The following is a 12910-nucleotide window of genomic DNA, read 5'->3' as shown; positions in this document are numbered from 1 at the left end:
CAGTAATCCATTGCAATTTTCTTCTTCTCCAATAAATAAGTAATTTGGGGAAAGATAAGCAATATCAAATGTTTAGCAAATGAAGATTCTTCTTAGAAAGCAATTGGCCTGACTAGGACTCAAATTTATAGAATTCCGCCTTGAATATTTTGCTTGGTAATGCTTTATGAGGGGATATTATTCTCTGCTTATTGGTCCTGCACACATGTAGAAAAGCTTTTGTAGTCCCCTGAACATATTAGTTAAGAACTCTTGTTCAATAGTGTTCTTTAATATGGTTCTCCAATATGCTAACTAGAGCCAATTGCACAACTGACAATCTAATTGAGATTTGGCAGAATATTTCATATTCAGATAAAGAGGAATTTGAGAGTAGACAAGGGATGCTCGGCCCCAGGCCAATGGGCACTTATTTAGCATGTCTCATAGGTGATTCATTCAGTCATCCAGCAAGGATGCTGCCAATGGTGCTGTCTCAGCATCCCTACTAGCTGATCCACAGAGTTTTAACTCTCATCATTTCCAAAAGGAGCCACTTGTGTGTTGTTAAGGACAGCAATAAAGTATGATGTTGACAGCAGTGATTCAGAAAAAGAGAGATGGATAGAAGAACCAATCCAGGATGTTGGCTAGAATATCTGACACGTGGCAAAAGAAAGAGAGCAAAGCAAACCAAATCTGGGTGATGGCCTTCAGAGGCTGGAAAGAAAACCTTACTGCTGGAAGTTTGAGAAGAAATAAATATATCCTATGCAAAGTATTACCCTATTTTGCATCCATAAACTGGAAGCAATAGGCCATGGTTGAGCAAAACCCAAAACAGTTGAATAGGACATACTTTGACAGTGAAGTCCTTGTGAACTAAAGCAACCTAACAAGAAATCAGAATTTAATCAAATTGGTTAGAAATAGCTGAAATGTTGAGCAAAAAATACAATACATACTCAAGATTTAATTTCAATTATTTGGATGTCCTTGGATGTAGCAGATATATTTAGGTATTGGGGCAGAGATATGCTTTTACATGTAGAAGATTATTATTAGATTGATTATGATATGATTATTTTGATTTTGATTTTATTATAACTGAGCCGAATAAATACATAAGCAATTCCAGATTTGCAAAAGTATCCCTTTTTTATCTAGGAATCTTTTAATAGCAATCCACAGCACTACTTTTCCCATTAAATCAAAAATACTCTCAGCTGGTTTATACAGAGAAAAAAAATTAAGAAATCCAATCATGGGTCTCCTGTGGCCTGTCCTTTTTGGCCCTTATATTCCAAGCCAGCTTTTCAAACAAATGGTAGCCTAATGCTAATTGACTATCAAGCAATAGTGGACTCAGGAAGTCTCCCCTGGTGTCTGCCAGTTCTGTTTCCCTTTATTTTCTGTGAATAGAAGGACTTTGTGAAGGATTTTCTTCTGCCATAAATTTTTTCCGGGTTATATTATCTCAGAATAGCGGCAATTTGTCACCTAAATAGAAAGTCCAAAGACTAAGCTTTGGGGGCTTGGAGCAAAAAACCCCTCTGCCTTGTATGTTGGTACTCAGGCTAGGTATTTTTCTATTCACCCCATGACATTTGCCCTCTGTAAAAGTAGTGTTGTGTGTCTGTGGCACAAACTGGAGCAGACTGTATTAGATATAGTCCCTGCAGACATACTTCAAAATTCCAGATATTTCCACCAACCCAACAGTCTGGGAATACTTGAGCATTTGTCTTCTATAAAAGGGCTGGACTTACAGCTGGGGATGGCTTTTGCCAACATACATAGGCTTTGCCCTTTACTCCTTATATGGGAATTGATGACAAAAAAGTTGAACAATTGATTTTGAAAATGCAAAAATAACATTTTTCTGTGATTTGAAGAATGCAACAATCATATGTAAGTGCATGAATGTTTAGAAGTGGATCCCCAGCTCATAAAGATTATCATTTTACAGGTTTATTTGATTGCATTTTGATAGACATGACATTTTTAACGATACTTCAAACTTTGTGTGGTATTTGTAAAGGCTTAGATAGACATGCCTGACAGCCTTAAAAATAAATAGAAAACCATATTTAACTGCGCTTATTTTAAATAATACACTCATGATTTCAGCCTGAATCACCACCAAGTGATGGGAGGCAACACAAAATATTATAGCAATGGGCTGGACTGGAAAGTCAATGAATATCTCAATAGAAAACAGTACACACCACTTCTGCAGTGTTATTAAGAAAACTACATGATGATGTTCACATACTCAGCCGAAGTCACTTTTCCTTGACAGTTACATGGAGATTAACATATTATGAACAGTTTAAGGATATTCATATTATGACATAACCAGGTTAGATTTTTTTTTCTAAGCACTAAAACTTTCTTTTTGGTTTAGCACTGATGATTTGATATACAGTACCATACATACAAACATATACAATTTGTCCAAAATTTTGAACCTTTTTAAAGAATGTATGAAGTTATATTATGCAGTATTCTAATTGCTGAAAAGAACTCATTTTATTTCATAAATCACTATATTGATGCATCTGAATTTATCTGCTAGACTATTCTGTTGTAGGCATCCCCTATATTCTAATAAAAATTTTGAACATATGCATTGTAAGTATTTACCAGATAGCATCTATATTTTTTCTGAATTAATAACTTAACCTGTCTCACCTGTGAATATGTTTTGATCTCATTTGCTCTTCCAGGGAGCTGGTTGGTTCATGTAAGGCAGGGGTGTCAAACTGCCGGCTCGCGAGCTGGTTTCATCATACTGAAGCCACGCCCACCCTATTGCCAGAAATTCAAAAAGAGTCACAATACGTCGTGACACGTGATGTGGTGAGTTTGGCACCCATGATGTAAGGACTTGGCACATTTATCATATGAAGATTGGAAGTGGGAAATGACCCATTCATAAAAATATGTGTAAATATATGTGAACAATTCCAATAAAAAGAATGATTTGACCAATGCAATGACCAGGTTTTAAAAAGTTTCCTCCAATCAGAAAGGTGGCTTTTCTGTAGTTTTATCCACTCTCTACATTTTTGCTCCTAGAAATAAAGGGTACCTCAACTTTTTTTGGTGGACATTACAGTTTTGGTGGACATTAACAAGATGTTTATTTTATTCATTTTCGCATTCAGATGATGACTTTATGACAACACAGCTGAACTACTAATACTTGTGGCTACACAATGTGTTTTCTTCTTGCATTTAATTGTACACTTTTTCTGGAGATGCTCTAGGTAAATATTTTAAGCAAATAATACAGATATTATTGACTGGGATTCAAAATATTTTATAATTAGCCACATGAAGCCAAGAAAAAATTGCATTTATTCATCAATCCATTTTTCATTAACCGTTTTTAAAAAAAGATTAGACAGGAGAATCTTCTTACAAGTTGTTGTTTTTTTTAAAAAATAATTCTATTGTAGCAGCATTAACCAAGAATATAGAAAGAGAAACTGTTTGATTTTTGCCCACTGTTGGTTTTCAAATGTTCTTTTCTCAGACGTGAATTTGGCTTTAGAGGGCAAAATCTCAGTTCTCAAACAAGCATATACTGTAGGAAAATAAACATAATTCTCCTTGCCTTCTCCCCATCTTTTTAAATGAACTATGCTCTCTTTTGTTTTGTTTTCACTACCTCTTATGATGATACGATGATTGAAAAGATGTGATGCTTTTTAAACAAGGTACATTTTTCAATAGTCATCTTTCAGGAATGCCAGTTAAAACTGGGAGTGCTTGAGAGAATCAGGTTCAAGGTTTGAAAAAGAAAGGGAAAAAGAAAAAGCCTCAGAACTTTCCTAATATATATTCTTGGAGTGCTGTTTAATACTGCTCCTTTTGTTTGTTTCGACAATGGATCTTATCTTTTGGTAAGGACTGTGTTCAGGACTATTATTGCCCTACAGAAAAGGCGCCTCGTCTTTCTTTCCACTTGTTCAGCACACCAGAGTGGCGTAGCAAATTTAATCGAAGAACGCAGCTCCAGGGAGGGTCTTTTGAGACTCTTCCCTTTTTCATAATACTGTTATCTCCCCTTCCTTGTGTTGGGGATGCATAAAAATCACAAAAAAGTCATTCTGAGCATATTCTTCCTGATAATTATTGTCAGACTCCAAGATAAGTACCTACGTGATGTAATGTGTGTCAGAACTGGCTCTCTGAATGCAAATCTAGAAACACTTATAGACCCAAACAATGGTGGCCCAGAACACCAAAACCTAGTATTTTGCCACAGACAAGAGACAGCTTTGATTTTTGTGTGTGTTTTGATAAGGCACAATCTGGGTGCCTTTATCTCAGCTGTTATATTTAAAGATGACATTCTAGCCTTGCAGCCTAGCCTATTGTTTTGACTCTGATTATCACCAAATGTTGTTGTTTAGTCAAACTCACCAGCTTAATGAAAGGCCTGCTCCTAATTTAAGGGAAATTATTTAAATGCAGAGTATCCTATACACTGTGGTTTCCAAAAGAACTAGGTGGTTAATCAAAAGTTAATTGTATAATTCTCATGCAGATTAGGGCCTCTTGCAAACGAATCCCAGGTTGTGATTATAAAAAAGGAGGGAGTGTGGCGTAATGCACAGGGGGTCTTCAGCCTGGTAAACAATCAGCAAAGGTTTAATTTGTGGTAAACAAAGTGATGATACTCTGGGGGACTTCAAAGGAGACAAAAAGGTGAAAATAAATTAAAAAAACAACAACACAGAGAGATGATCTTTTTGTTTTTCAACATCTTTCAAAAACATTAGCTAAATGAATAAAAAGTAACCCATTAGTATTTACGGGCAGCATCCTTGCAATAAGCAAATTCAGAGCAATTCTATAATTACACTGCAAAACTCCCAAAACAGGATGCTGCCAGCAACCTATCCTATTCCTGTCTTTACAATAAGAAAGCTGTTATATAATGAGGAATGAGATTAATTGACAGACTACTTTGCCATAGGACACCAAGCTGCTCCAGCTGCATTAAAGAATGATTATGTGTTTTAGAAGCACATATGATTTGGGAAAGATGACCATTGAACACATATGAACACTCTCCAGAATTGCTCTTGGAGGAAGAAGAGCAGTTTCTAAATATAATAAATAAATATACAGTAAATGGAAATAGACATGTGCATACAATGGACCAACTAAACTGGGAACCCTATATATCTTAACTACACAGGCTTTGAACTGTTTGTTCCCCTTTCTATGAATATGGTGGCTGATTATTGCAGTTCAGACAAGTCCTGCTTGCTCTTGTTTCAATAGAGAACAAATTGCCTGCTCATTAAAAAGACCAAGTCAAAAACTTGTAAAGGCCCATATTTCAGATAGGCACTTCTGATGTTCTCGAGCCCCGCAGTTCCTCCCCCTTTGTTGTCATAGCCTACTTGTCATTACCCACCTTGCTCAAATGAGTAAATCTTGAGAGTTACCTTGTCAGTTATAATACATTTTTGCAGTTATGCTGTATATCTTTGAAAAGGTTTGTATTCATGTATAAACTGCTTCCTAAGACAGCAGGCCTATTGTCCTCAGTCATCCAGACAGAAATTGCAACTATTTTTTCACCACATCCATTTTTTTTCTAAGAAAAGTGTGTATTTTGTGCACACACAAAAATGGAAAGAAAGTATGTTCTTTTCTGATCAGAGACTTCACTCCATACTGTCTTTGTAAGAAACTAACATTAAACTTCACAAAATAACTTAAGCTAAATTAATGTTTTTATGTTCGTTATAATACAAATCATTTATTTTAAAATTGGCTTTAGATACCTAGTTAAAATCAGGATTGCAGAAAGTATCCTTTTCCAGCCTTATCTACTAATACGGAAACCGGCCTGACCATTCCTCTTATGTTTAATTGATTTCTCCTGTGATTTTTCCTGTGTGAAATTTATTCTTAGTTCTAACCTTGGAGATATCTCACCATACATGTTTAGAGGACACATCTTCATGTTATCTCCTTTGCTTCATCCCCAGTTCTGTGTAGACCAGCCTAAATTTATCCTTAACTGTTCAAATTCTAAAATAATAAAGACTCAAAAGCTCTCACAAACTCTATATACCTATTCATCCATGTTTCCTGTATTTTTTTCAACAGAATTCTTGGTGTATGAATCTATGATACCTCATTCATAATCTTGATGATGATACAACCAGATCATGCTCAGCAAAGCTTACTTCACCACAGTTTAAGAAGGCCACTTAGTAGTGTTTTTCCTTACTTTGGATAGAAGGGCAGACAAAGCCACAGAATCTATCAATTACTGCCATTAAATTTTTCCACAATAAAAATATAACATGCTTTGTTACTAAGACAGATTAAAGCTCTGTTCTCAGCGTAGTGCAAACTAATTTTTCATTCCAATTGAAGGACTGGACGAATGCACATTAATAGGACTAGCCAAACAGCCCTTCATTTAGTCAGAGAATGTGGTATCCTCAATTAATATGCTCAAACCTTAAAATATGCACAAGAAAATATTTAATGATAGTGACAAGAGAATAGACTACTTACTGAATAGAAACATCCAACAGAACTGGTTCATGCAACAGCCTGGCATTGGAATCAATCCTTTGCAAACTTCTCTTGCAATTTGCAAGGAAATGTTGCACTTAGAATATATTTTCTCATGTTCATTGCTGACTTCTGATTCAGAGAAACATGCTGCCATAATGTCCCACATCATAATATTCTAACAAGACATTTTGCATGAATGTTAGGAATCTAACAACCAACTGTACACTCTATAAAGGAGACTGTTAAAGGGTTTAGAAAAATAAATAGCCAGTCATAAAACTGTAAGGCCTGGCAGTCCAGCATTTGGAACTTCAGATGCAATATTGCTATAAATCTTTTATTAGCTTATAATATAAAATACAAAAGCAAATAGTAAGGAACTTTCTCTCTCTCTCTCTCTCTCTCTCTCTCTCCCTCTCTCTCTCCCTCTCCCTCATATCCTGGTTTTGGAACACCAAATACAAATACATACATGTGTCTAATCATTAAGACTAGAGTGGCTTGTCTATTATATTCAAGTGTTATTTCAGAGTTGCTGTAGTCAATGGAGACACTTCAATAGACATACATACATACATACATACATACATACATACATACATACATACATATCTCTAATATATATATAATATATATATATACATACATACATATCTCTAATATATATATATATATTAGAGATATGTATGTATGTATGTATGTATGTATATGTATATATATATGTATGTATGTGTATATATATATATATATATATATATATATATATATATATATATATATATATAACATGTATTAAACTCATTACTTTTTTGATAATATAACTCCCTTTGTGCCCCAGCCAGAGAATTGTAATTTGAACATTCAAAATTATTTTTAGGACTACATCAAGGACTGATGTACATCATTTGGCTACGACCTTCTAGGGTACAACATTCTTGAATTACAAAAACTATTGAAAAGTCTTTGAAGTAACAAAATAAACTCCAGCTTTCTTCCTTGATTAAAAACTGAAATGCTTATTTAGTACTTGGATGAGAACCACCAGGAATTCCAGAGCTTTAGCCTAAACTAGGAAATGAAAAAAATAGTCCAGAAGACAAGGCTAAGCCATTATTATACTTTTTACCAAAGAAGTAAATAGAAGTGTCCATATTATCAGCAAGAATTGAATTTGATTCAAGGGCATCTATCTATTCATCCATCTACCTATCCGCCCATCTATTTACACCGTCCTTCCTAATCAGCTTGTTAAATTGAGCAAGGTTTGAATGGAAAGGTAATTTTTCTTTTCCAAATATTATGAGCCCTGTTGGTGCAGTGGTTAGAATGCAGTACTAAGTACCATCTTGTTGAATTATGATTTCAAGACACTCCAAGTAAAAACACCAGAGAGAGAAACATCACAAAAATCTACTATGGCTTGGAATCATGGCAATCCAATATCTTAAATTTGAATAGGACTACTGATCATTTGCTATGCCTAGCTCTAATGCAATAGGATATCAGATTGCTTGGAGTGGTGTACCTGAAGTAAATTAAAATTCACTTTCCATTCAAATCTTTCTCAATGTGAGGAAGCTGAGAAGCGAACTAAGAGTCACAGTGCTCAGCCTACCTGGAATGAACATGCAGACTCTGTTCTAGAATCCAGCATAACTCTCTCCAGTAAGAAACTCAAGGAAAGCCACCTGTGAAAGAGCAGAGGTGGCAAGACATAGAATAGAGGTGGCAAGAATAACTCAATATTAGCCAGATTATGAGTGGATTGAGACTGCTGTAAAAAGCTAGTGCTTTGAATGCAAAGATCAGTGAAGAATAGTCATAGCCAGGAGCAAATTCTGAAAGTGACCCAGTTTTGAGTGACAAATTTTGCTTTCATATATTCATCTAATTTGCTGTCAGACCATGTCTTACTCTGGCCAGACAAGCCAGCATGTAATTTATCCAGGAAAAATAAAAGTCCCATCCAAGCTCATTTAAAGTTTAATCTGCTAGAAGGCAGCATTGCTATTTAATTTGGACAGGGTCTCATTATTTATTATTTTAAAGCATCATGGCACACAACATTTGAGAACTCTGGTTATTGAAGACCATTCAAGCAATATAAATGTTTTATTGTTACTAGACTTGAACTGTATATAATTTTTTTAAAAAAAATAAGTGATAAAAAAGCAGCGCTGATATCATGTTATCAGAAAAATCTTGTAAAAGCAGTTATGAAAAAGTATTTCTATATGATTTTGCTGGGTGAACAAATTGCTAGCTGGCTATCAATCTCAAGTGGATGTAACAAAGTTAATGTTCCCTACTGCATGTAGGGCTATGACCATATCAAGAAGTTACATAATTACCAGCTCAAAAGGACCTCAGAGAAAATATCTGTTATCTTTTTAATTACTGAACATCCGAAACTGATTAGCTAATCAAATGGTAATATTGCTATGTAATGTTGCTTAAATGTTATTGCCCAGTTTTGTTAATCTTACTGTAGTCCTGTACCACTGTATTTCTGTTCTCTGAGCTTCTGCCCCCTGACACTAACTATGTGATAATCATGCAAAATTGTGTTCTGGTTTTGGATCTGAACAAATGGAGACTCGAATGAGACCTGAAGCTCATTTTACATTTTGATCGTCTGAGCCACAGTCTGAACTGAAGTCGTTAGAAATTTCCATAAATAGGACAGGGCCATAGGGGCATGCACTGAAGTACAGTTGGGCTGAGGCTACAGCTGCAGATTTTCAGCTGAGATTGAGACAAGGGCACACAGACAAAGGTCAAATTTATACTGCAAAAGTTGGAGCAATATTGAAACTAGCAGCATATGCACCCTTATATATACACACTATCTTAATTATTATTTGGATTCATAATGTATTGCATTCTGCTATTCTTCTTTGAACTTTACTGTATGGGAAGAATTGCTACAAATGACCACCTTGACTCTAAATAATTGGAGGAAACTTTTTGGTACATTAATAAAAATCCAAAAGCATCAATAATGAATATCGCTTCTTAAGACAAGCTGAAATAAAAATCAAGTAGTAGTGAACAGAATTTCAAACTGATTTAAATACTTTTTGGGAGGGGGGATTTTTGCCAAATTTGAAGTGTAAAAATAGGAAGGAGAAAGACAGAAAGAGAGAGCTGAACATGATGAAAATTCCAGGGCCACAGATCATGGACATTTTAAAATGGATAAAGAAGATGCTGTGGAGATGCATTAAACTCCTCAAAATTGTTGAGGAACAGCTTTCCACAATAAACAGGAAAAGCAGAACAAAATCAAATAAAATAGATATGGCAGTGTTTCTCTAATGCAGTGGTTCTCAACCTGTGGGTCGGGACCCCATTTGGGGTTGAATGACCATTTCACGGGGTTCGCCAAACAACGCAGTCCGCCATTTTTTCCCCTTTTCCTTAGCTGTGCTACACCCTTTTATTCTATAGGCTTTTGAAAGCCAATAGAATAGACTCTCTTGAATAGAGTCTAATTCTATTGGCTTTCAAAAGCCAATAGGAATTGTCCAGGCTGTCTCTGCCCTGCTGAGCCCGCCAAAAGTCACATTCTGCAAATGGTGCTGCCCCAATTGAGTAGTCCTCGACTTACGACCGGTTGAGTAGTCCTCGACTTACGACCGGTTGGGGGTCGCGGCATTAAAAAGGTTGAGAACCACTGCTCTAATGTTTACTCCTAAATAAGTTTGATTTTCCAAAAGTCTACTGAAACTTTAACTTCTTCCTTTAAGCTTCTATCTCTAATTTTTTTTTCTGCTTCAGTGTGGATCATTTTTACTGATGAATTACAGGAATTAGTTAGTTCCTGTTCCCCATAGTACTTTTTTTTCTGGAATGGGGGAGTGTTATTGGTTTTCACTCGTCCTATCTTCTTAATTTTCTCTGGTTATACTCCCCTCTATAATTCAAAACTAACTTTAGGACAATTGAAACAAATATAATGGTTATTAATAATGCCAAACCATACTGGCAGGTATAGAGGAAACTGTAGGTAAATAATATTTTAATTAATAGTGGGTAGACTTTAAATAACTCAGTACTAAATAATCAGGTATGTAACAGTTTTTTTCTCATTTGATGGAACAGGAAGAGAGTGAAAATCTGGCAACAAAGAGTCAGAATTTTCTGATTCACTTTTCAGTCATTGCATAATCATATCATATGGCTTTACATGGCCCAGATTTGGTAACCTTACTAGTTAGGTCATTTTAACAAAGTATGCTTTTTTTTATTTTCACTGCAAAAGTTTACGGTTATTTCCAATTGTCTTTACCTTAATTAATTCTGAGAAATGTTTTATGAATTACATATAATATACACAAAGATTTTGATCTCATAGCTAACTTCCATAGGACCTGAATTTCAATGTGCTTGTGAATAGAAGTCAGGTTCTCCAGGATTATGGAAGTTTTCCTGGTAGATAACCATCCCCAACACCGCATCTTCTAGATGTGTTCAAGTCTTGGACAATTCAGTGTCCCAAACCAAATGCAAGGCATCACATTGGGAACACTCTGTAGAAGACACCTTTCTTCTACTTACCTCTAATACAAATTTTTAGCACTTTAATTTGGTAGGCATTATATCTAAAACTTATTTTTCCCCAAAACAACAATCCTATTGAGTTGAGCGAATGAGTGTCGCAAAGTCTTCTACTGGGGTTCTGTAGTTGAGGTGGAAGGAACCTAAGTCTTTTCTGGTTCCTAATCTAGTGTCCTATTGACAGTACCGCTCTGGCTGCACTCCATTCTTCCACTTAGGAGAACCATGCCTTTCTTCAAAATTCTGTATGCCACTGGCTTCCATTCTTTGCTCATTCAGTCAAGAAGCATTCAGTAGGCATGTTTGGTTCTCGTTAAACTATTTGGGGACCTCCCACTCCCAAACACAGGATTTTGTTTCCTAAATGTTTGCTCTTATTTTTTAAAACTCTTTTCCCTATGTCTGTTGAGCTGCTTGTCTTATGAGGGAATATCTCGTTTTGCTCCATAAGTTTCTGAAAATGGGAAAAGAGTTTGCTGTTGGTTTACAACTTCCTTCACAACCAGGAAATCTCCCTATATTTCTCAATTAGTACCCCACAACATGAGCATTGCAGTTTCCATATTTCTGAAAGTTGAGGAGTCCTGGTATATGGGTTAAAATAATTGGGGTACATCAGGCAAGCATCATTAGCAGGATTCTTACCCCAAATCTGTACTAGGTTCCCTTTGTTAAAAAAACTGAGTGCTGTCATTATTGTTTTCATATACATTTATATCTTCCTTCCTTCCTTCCCTCCCTCCCTCTCTCTTCTCTTCTCTTCTCTTCTCTTCTCTTCTCTTCTTATATTTGGTCTCTGCATTGTATCTCACATATTTTTTTGTGCTGGGAAATGGCAGGAAACTTGTGCCATCTAGGAGCAAGAGGATCTTAAAAGGTAACTTAACTACTGCATGTGTGGGGCAGGATACATGTCTGAGATAGATTTTATAACAATTTCAGTGATTGTATTACTAAAAATGATGCTGTTTCAATATTAAAGTTTGATATTATGACTTTAAATACTGTTTCCAGCAGTGTCAATGGATAGGAAATTGATTGGAATTGGCTTTTGGGGCATGGGGTTTTTCTATTAATTCCTAATATGTTCTTTTTTTATTGTTGTATGCCACTCATATATTTTTTAAGGCTTAACACTATATAGCATTATATAGTACATACATACATACGTTTTAAGGACGATTATATTCTTTAATAATTCTTACTATTTTCCTTTTTTATTACTCTATGCCCACTCAGACTTTTTGGAACCTAGTATTATATACTTTGCAGAGACAGACAGACAGACAGACAGGCAGATAGGCAGACTTATTGTAAGAATGACTACATTCTTTTAAAATATTTTACATCACTTTTCCAACAGTTTCATTGTTTTTTTAATGGTATCATTTCTTCTTTTTTTCAGCAATTTATTTCCCTAGTTGATCCAGTGCATAGTCTGCTAGGGGAGTGTTATGCCTCAGTAAACGAGCCCTATAGTTTGGTTTTGAGCTAATCCACATGTATGTATGAATGAAGATCTTTATTAACAGAGAGCAGAGGCAGGGATCTGGAGGGAGAGCGGCAGTAAAGGAAATAGGGCAGTTCATTGCCTATATATTTAAGATTTTATATTAGACTGAAGTATTTTACAGCACCATATTAAGTTTTCCCAGAAATCTGAACACAACAAAAATTATACTCATGTGCGTCTTACGGCATACATTTTTGATCGTATAAGAAATACAGATATCACATGCAAAGTTTCTATAATGAGAAGCTATATGTAGGTTATTCATTTTATCTTTTTTCTACATTCATTAGTAGCAGATAT

The sequence above is a fragment of the Crotalus tigris genome, unplaced genomic scaffold (genome assembly GCF_016545835.1).
Source record: "Crotalus tigris isolate CLP2741 ecotype Arizona unplaced genomic scaffold, ASM1654583v1 scf7180000017536.10889498, whole genome shotgun sequence".
In the NCBI taxonomy this organism is placed as follows: Eukaryota; Metazoa; Chordata; class Lepidosauria; order Squamata; family Viperidae; genus Crotalus; species Crotalus tigris.
Note: the sequence above shows the minus strand (reverse complement) of the source record.